Here is an 8266-nt window from a genome sequence, read left to right as displayed (position 1 = left end):
ATTTGCTAGAATCTCCAGTTTCATGATAAACCTAAGAGTTATTTTCGTTGTTATTTCTCTAATAAACTATTTTCTGCCCCTTTAGCATCTAAATGAAAACTCTTCTTCAACGCTACATATGAGTCCGTATCTGTTTTGTTGATTTTATTTTGATATCTATAAAAATATTTTCCAGGTGAAAACAATGCCTCCCTTAAGTTTGGGATTCAGTTTTGTGTCTTTTCATATTCCAAAAGAAATCTCGGTGGCTAGTAGCCAGGTCTGCATTTCTTCTTGATGTAAAACTTTTGAAACAAAAAGGAAGCATGCAGATTCCTGATCTTTGTAAAAAAAATTTTGAGTTCGATAAAGAGAGGATATAGAAATTCTTAATTTGTGAAACAATGGTCGTTTATGGTTAATTGGCTTGAAAGTGAGAATAGTGATTTAAACTTTGAAGTGTTTCCTGAGACATTATATGAATATTTCCTTGGTCCATCATGTGAAGTAGTTCATTCATCTATTTAGTTCGGTGGCTATGGGAAATTACTGCTGTTCTTTTTTCTTAGGGAAAAGCAAATTGCTACGTTTAAGGGGTGATAACACTTGTTCTCAAGTGCTACAAGTGGTTTTCGTGCATATTTAGAGACCTATTTAGTTTATTCAGGTTAATAACTTGCACACATTTGGACACATTTAGTTAATATCCAAACTGAGCATGTACTAATACAGAAATCAAGGAAGTGACCACTGTTTGGAGGAAAAAGTAATGGAAAACGCTTTTATTTTGGTGCAGAGCAATTGGCGCAAGGTGCTGCTTAAGATGAGGTTGAAACATTGTGTTTTTCATTAAGGACAACAAGGGCATTTTAATTGGAAGGGCATTTCGTCATGTCAACACAAAATAGGCCGTTTTGATTAGCTGCTCATCTAGACTCCTCCTTTCTAGCACTTACTCCCTGCAATTATGCATTTAACTTGCAGCTAGTCGAAGCTTAAACCAGCAGTACCTCAATAGAAGCATGCAATATCTTTTGAATTTACTCAGTTCTTCATTTAGTTTCAATCCCTTATATTTTTCAAGTTTTACTTTTCATGTTTTGAAGTTATCTTTATATGTTTCAAGTTTTAGTACATTTCAATTTTATACAAGTTATTTTTCAGCATTCCTTTACCGTTCTTTTACTTTTCTACTTTAGTTAAGTTTTGTACATCCACCTGAGCGAGTAATACACTCCCTCAAGCTCAAAAGAGAATAAAGTAAGCTAAGAGGACTAAGTTTTACTCATTTAAATTGTAACTCCTTCTTTGAATCAATGAAAATTTACTTCATTCATTTTATTTATGTTATTTACTTTACCATGTCAAGCTAATTTATTAAACCAACCCTTTTGTAGAATACCTTACGAGAAGATAATTACAAATCACCCCGATTGCTAGTAGTGCCCGTAGCTATTTGTTGATTCTTAAGATTCATGTGTTTTTAAGTGATGCTTTTCGTTGGCAATTAAGCATTTGGCTAATGCTGAAAGGGTTAGGTTATATTTATAACGCGAGAGTCGATATTGGATGTGACTTAGATATAAGTACATAAACGAGGCCCTAAACATAGGATTCCTTACTTGTAATCTAAAAGTTGAGACTTAACATTTAGGTTAAATCACTTATAAACATTTGAGAGTGGTTTCCCTAAGCTCGGAAGTAGATGACAACATTTTGTGATAGGTGTTGAACTTACTTTTGATAAAGTGTGCAAGTAGCGCCCACAGTAATTTGGTAGTTCGGATTGTTTCCATTCAATTGTAAAGTATCAAAGGGATTGACTTCATCTTAATAGTGATACCTTTTTAAACTAAAACAACCACATCATCACACCTTTTGTGACTAATAAACTTATTGCAATTCAAAAGCCTTTTATAAATTGATTTATAAAAGTCCATGTGGATAGGAACTTGGAAGACTCACATCTTCATTATATTACTTGAAGTCTATTTTAATCTACCATTGTAGGCACACGGCAATGTCTATCCATCCCACAACCCAACCCATTTTCCTCATCCCAGCCCAGTTTATTACTCCAAACTCTATCCACGATTTTTCCCTCACACCACCTAATTCATTTTGCCACCAACCAGCTTAACTCACTCATATCAAGCCCAACAATTAACCATAAAACATTTACCACCCAACCCACATTCTTCTATCGTTCCATCAGTCCAATCCAACCTATCTACCACCTCATTCAGCCCTTTTTCTCAATCTTCCCCAAGCCCTATTATCGAACATGCTCCCCTTTCTATCATCACATGTTCCAAAGTCGGCATTCACAAGTAAAAATTGTGCTTACTTGAAATTGCACTCTCCACCATTCACCAACTCCTCCCTTCCCTCACTGAACCCAACACTTATAAAGTTGTCATGGCTGATCCAAATTGGAGTAAGGCTACGCTTGATGAATATCTAGCCCTTATTCATAATAAAATATGGTCTCTTGTGCCGCCACCTTCACGTTCCAAGATTGTTGGTTATAAATGGGTTTATAGATTCAAAGACACCTTCTGGTGAAATAGAATGGTATAAGGCCCGCTTGGTTGCTCAAGGTCACATGCAAGTAGATGGAATTGACTATTTCAAAACTTTAAATTCAATGATCAAACCAATCGCAATTTGGATTGTTCTCCCCTTTGCTGTGAATTTAAATTGGCGGGTCTGTCAACTTGATGTTCATAATGCCTTTTTTAATGGAGATATACAAGTAACCTCCATGTTTCATTGATAAGGTTTTTCCATCTAATTTTCTATGTTTACACAAAGCCTTATACGAGTTGAATCAAAGCCCACGTGCCTTGTTCCTCAATTGAGTTTGTATCTTCAAAATTGGAGACTTTGTGGTTTGAAGTCTGATTCTTCAATGTTTATTTTCTGAGTTGATTCCTCAACTGTTATCTTCCTTATTTATGTTGACGACATTTTTGGTGACGGGAAATAACTTTCCTCTCATACAGCAGTATATTTCTTCACTCAGTGCTATGTTTTTTTTTTCTAAGGATCTTGGGGATCTCTCTTTCTTCCTTGGTATTCAAGTTATTCGAAATTCTGATAAACTTCATTTGTTGCCAATGAAATATATCTCAGCAAATTTGAAGTGTGTAGATATGCTAAACAGCAAGTCTAATCATACCCCTAAGTTGGTACCACGTTGGCTGTTACATATGGTTCTCTACTTTTAGATCCAACTTCGCACTGCAGTCCTGTGGTGCTCTCTTGTACGCCACTTTAACTCGTCTAGATATCAGTTATTCGGTAAATAAGCTTTGCTAATTTCTACATGCTTTGACGACAAGTCATTGGCAAGCCTTAAAACGTCTATTGCGCTATTTACCAGGTATATGCATTTGGTATCACTTTTTCAAACTCTTCATCTCAACCCCTTACCTGTTACATAGATGTGGATTGGACAAGTAGTCCTGATGATCGACGAGCACTAGTGGTCACTATCTTTTTCTCAGCAACAACCCTATTTAACGGGGTTTAACTAAACAAAAAGTTGTCTCTTGCTCCAGCGTCGAATCTAAATATCGAGGTATGGCTAATGCTTCCACTGAAATAATTTGGGTGTAGTCTATTTTTACCGAACTAGGTTTTCATTCTCTTCATCCTCCACTACTTTGATGTGATAATATCAGTGCAACTTATCTCGTTGCAAACCCAGTTATGCATAAATGAATAAAATATGTTGAGATTGATCGTTAACATTTCATCCTTGAACGAGTTGCTAATAAGTAGTTAGTGGTTCGATTTGTTCCCTCGAAAGACCATCTTGCCAACAATATGACCAAATCTCTCTCATGTTAGGTTTATAAAGTGTGCAAACAATGTCCCACATTGGTTAGGAAAGGGAATGATCTATGGTATATAAGAGATGACAATTATCTCCATTGGTATGAGGCCTGTTGGATGAAATCAAAAGCAAAGTCAAGAGGGTTATGCTAAAAACGAACAATATCATACCATTGTGGAGATACTTAGAGTACGAGATGTACCGTGTTGGCAACTGGTGACTACACACTAGCATGCTCTTCTGCCCACCACCTGTTTGTATTAATGCCTCAACCAACTTCTTCACTCTCTTTATTCTTTCTTTTCTTTTCCACGGTTGGATTTCCAAGCTCATCACAGCAAACCCATTTGGCTCACTCCGTTGGACATAACGAGTTCCAAAAGTAAAACGTTAAGAAACCCTTGAGAGTTGGAATGAACCCAAGGAAAGTGATAAGAAATTGCACAATATATGGGAGATAAAGTTCTCAACCAAGTTAATGAGAAAACTCACTTTTCATTTGGAATTTGTTCATTATCCTCTTAAGGCATAGGAAAATCTTCCTCTTTTTGAACCGATTTTGTAGCATGCCTCTTCATGTCTTCGTATCTTATTTTGAACTCTTGGCACAATTCATTGAGGTAATTTATGTTTTGTGAATCTCGGGCAATTTCTTCGTATGTGGATCTTCGCCATGGTGGTTATCATGATGTCTTCGGCCATGGTGGAACTTCGATTTCTGTGAACGTCCAGTGTGAAACATGGCTGCAAAACCAAGTTAAAGAAACAAAGAAAAATGGACCTCACAAGCGCTCCCTCACTATTCCACTCGTTAATGAAGTTCACTCGTTTTAACACTCAACACTCAAAATAATGTATGTTTCTCTTTCAATCTATCCCTCATGACTTAGTACACTCTTACATACATCAAACAAATTGGTAAGTCAGTAGCAAAGTCAAAGAGCAATGTGCATTTCAAGTGGTTTAGACAGGATATAAGAACTCATACAAGAGCATGATTTTAGGAGTAACCGAAATAACAACAAAGAAACAAGTGAAGGAAAAAAAATAATGGACAAAATTAGAATGGTAGCTAGAAAGAAATGAAAGCAAAATAAAAGATAAAGATGGTTGAGAATTAAACAAGGGAGTAATGAGAATTCAATCCAAGGATAGTAAATGAACAGAAAGTGTAACCACCAAAGTGTAATGACAAATGGGATCCTATTTTCTCTTTTTTTTTATTAGCTATAGAATAGCAACAGCACAATAACTTCAAGGATAAATGCTTTCACGTCGAGCAAGTCTTTTTTTTATATCAATTAGCAAATTGCATGAATTTCACCCTTAAGCAAGTCGAATTAGAAGACTTCAAAGAAGACAAATTTGTAGCTAAGATCCAAATCTATAAGAATTCAGAAGACGAAAATTGGAAACGATGAAGGAATTGATACGTTTTTTGTACTTTTAGACAAAATACTAATATGCTTAGATCTAATCAAACATAAGCAAATGAACAATGAATTCAAATAGATAAACGCAAGGAACATATATCCGATCAAAGAGTCTAATGCTCTGATACCAAAATGTTAAGAAACCGTTGAGAGTTGGATCTAAGAACCTTGCTAACGAACAATACCCATAGAACTCAATCCCAAAAATCCCAAAAACAAGTATGGAATCAATCCAAGGAACTGTTTAAGAACGGATTACCTTGATGATTAATATCATGAGTAGAGAAAACTCGTTTCTAAACTCGTGATTCGAATCACTCCACAAGAGGTATGATCAACACCACTTGAGTGATCCTAACATGCAAATTCTAAAGACACAAGAAATGAGAGATAAAGCTCTCAACCAAGCTAATGAGAAAACTCACTTTTCATTCAACTTCAAATTGTGTTTACAACAAGACATTTCAAGGCTATATATAGCCATCCTAGGAAGCCATATGAAAAGGTCTTAAGAAAATGAAAAGACTCATAACTTACAAGAAATGAAAGGACATGTAAATGAAAAGTCATAACTTAAATAAATGAAAAGACAAGCAAATGAAAAGGTTAAGAAAATGGAAAGCGAACCTAAATATGTGCAATCCCGTCCATAATGAGGGATATGGGTGTTTGACTTGGATTTTTAATTGAATGAGTTGACTTTAACTTGTCTTCATGGAGCTGACTTTGACCTTAACCAAGTGGACTTTGAATTGCCTTAAAAACACTTAGAAATGCATAACTTGCACTAAATTATAGTGAATTGTTCCAACATATTGCACATCTTCCTTTAATTCTCGTTTCGAGTTCACGGATGCTTGGACATGAAGTAGTAAGGCTTGTTGAAGTTTTCGAGCTCTTGATCTTGTAATTAGTCCATGAGGCATGATAAAGGGAGCTCCTTGGTTCATATCACGGGCCCTATACGATAAGGACACTCAATCCTGAGTCGTGGCAGAATGAGAATATTGCTAAATGCTAGGGTAGAGAGAAGTCAACCGAGGAGGTGAAGATGTCTTATCATATTCTCATTCCCAGTGTTCGTCGCATTAAGTCTGGCAAAGTGCCATTTCTTGCTACGCATCATGTGCCTAATTGACTCTCTTTAATGTGTAATCCTTGAAGAGAGAGAGATTTTTTTTCTTTTTTAGTACACCAAACAAAATGTGTGAGTGAAACGAATTCACAATATTTTGGAAGGACATATATGTCTTAACCAATTGTTATCCTTAGGTCTATCGGAAAGAGATACTTGTAAGATATTCAACATATTGTTACTCCTCAGTGTCTTGTTTTACCTCACCCTACAAACGAATGTGTGACATATTTTGGACATGTAGTATGCATGAAACATGAATTGTCTGATTTTATTTGGACGATATGAATATAGAGTTCAACTAGTTAAGATATTACTGATAACCCTTGTTTCTAAGGGCTAAAAGGTGAATTTTATGCAAACTTTAATCTTCAGAACATGCACATATTAGAAGATATATTGCTAATCTTCAAGTTTGACACTTCACTATTGCATAAGTATGATTTTGAGCACTGTTGGAGACTAAAACTAAGAAAAACTTTAATTTTTATGGTGCAGACAAGTGGTCCCAGTGCTATTTTAATAGAAGAGGTAAAATGTGTCCTTTTTTAGCATAAGACAACAAGGTCAACTCATAAGTAAAGGGGCTTTGACATAATACTCACTATGCTCTAGGATGGAACAACTCCATGAGTTCGATAACCAATCAAACAAGCATGCTTTGAGTTGGTAAAACATGAATTGCTAAGTTCAACCACACAAAGTAAGACAATATTTTAGGGAGGGTTTGCACGAGGCAAGGCTTGGGAGAAAACTTTCAACTTTGATTTTATTCAACTCAATTATAATTGTAAACAAAGAGGGGAACACGCCTATTTATAGGCTAAGACCAATTACCTTTACAATGAATTTATAAAATAACAATAATCCTAAAATCTAAAGAAAATGAAATAAAATAAAATTATTTGCTAAAATTGAAAAGCAAAGATTTTCCTAATTTGAAAAGATATTGCTTGTCCAACCAGCTAAATGAATATTTCCCAAAATAAATCTAAATAGAATAAAACAAGTTAACAAATTAAGGAAAATAATTTCCTTACTTTGTTTCACTTAGGCAGCAAACAAATTCCAAAGGAGCACGCGTGGGGCAAGGGCTGATGGGGTATGTGCGTGCACTGAGCAAGCAGGCGTGCAGGCGTGGGTGGCATGGCGTCATGCAAGCATGGGGCATGTGGGCGCAGGAGATGGGCGAGGCAGGCATGCGACTGATAGGCGTGCCAGGCACCGAGCATGGAGTGCTAGAGGGAATGCTGGCGACGAGAGACGATGGGCAAGGCGAGGCATGCGCTTGGGTAGGCAATGCTGGAGCAAGCGGCAGGTGGTAAGCCATTCGGACTAACAGGCATGCGGCTTGTATGTTCACATGGGCAAGCGAGGGGGCATGCACTGGGATGAAAGGCCCAAGCGCGCATAGGCGGGGCGCTGGCGTGCGTGTAGGGGCTGCCAAAGGCGATGGCGGGTGCGCGCGGGGACGTTGCTTGCAAGGTTAGTGTGCTGATGATGCTCTTCTGTTAGGTTTTATGCCCTGAACTCATGATTTGTAGGTATAAAACAAATATTTATTCAATAACGTTGTTATTTGATGTTTCTTTTAGAATTGCATTAACCCAAATCCAATAAACTAACATCCGAAGTTATGTCATGGAACTGGAACAGTATATAACTGATATATATTATATATTTAATATACATGGTATATATTTGATATGCAATGTATATATTTAATATATATATTCGATATAGAGGTAATCAATATCCATAGACGCAAAATATTCTACCATGCCAAGAGTGCAGCTATGGGTCTTTAGTGGAGTAACCCACGGTTAACGAATTTTGGTTACTTTGGTTAATGAGTTCAATCATTTAATCTCGTATCAT

The sequence above is a fragment of the Momordica charantia genome (genome assembly GCF_013281855.1).
Source record: "Momordica charantia cultivar OHB3-1 chromosome 10 unlocalized genomic scaffold, Mcharantia_2.0 BLBB01000010.1, whole genome shotgun sequence".
Classification (NCBI taxonomy): Eukaryota; Viridiplantae; Streptophyta; class Magnoliopsida; order Cucurbitales; family Cucurbitaceae; genus Momordica; species Momordica charantia.
Note: the sequence above shows the minus strand (reverse complement) of the source record.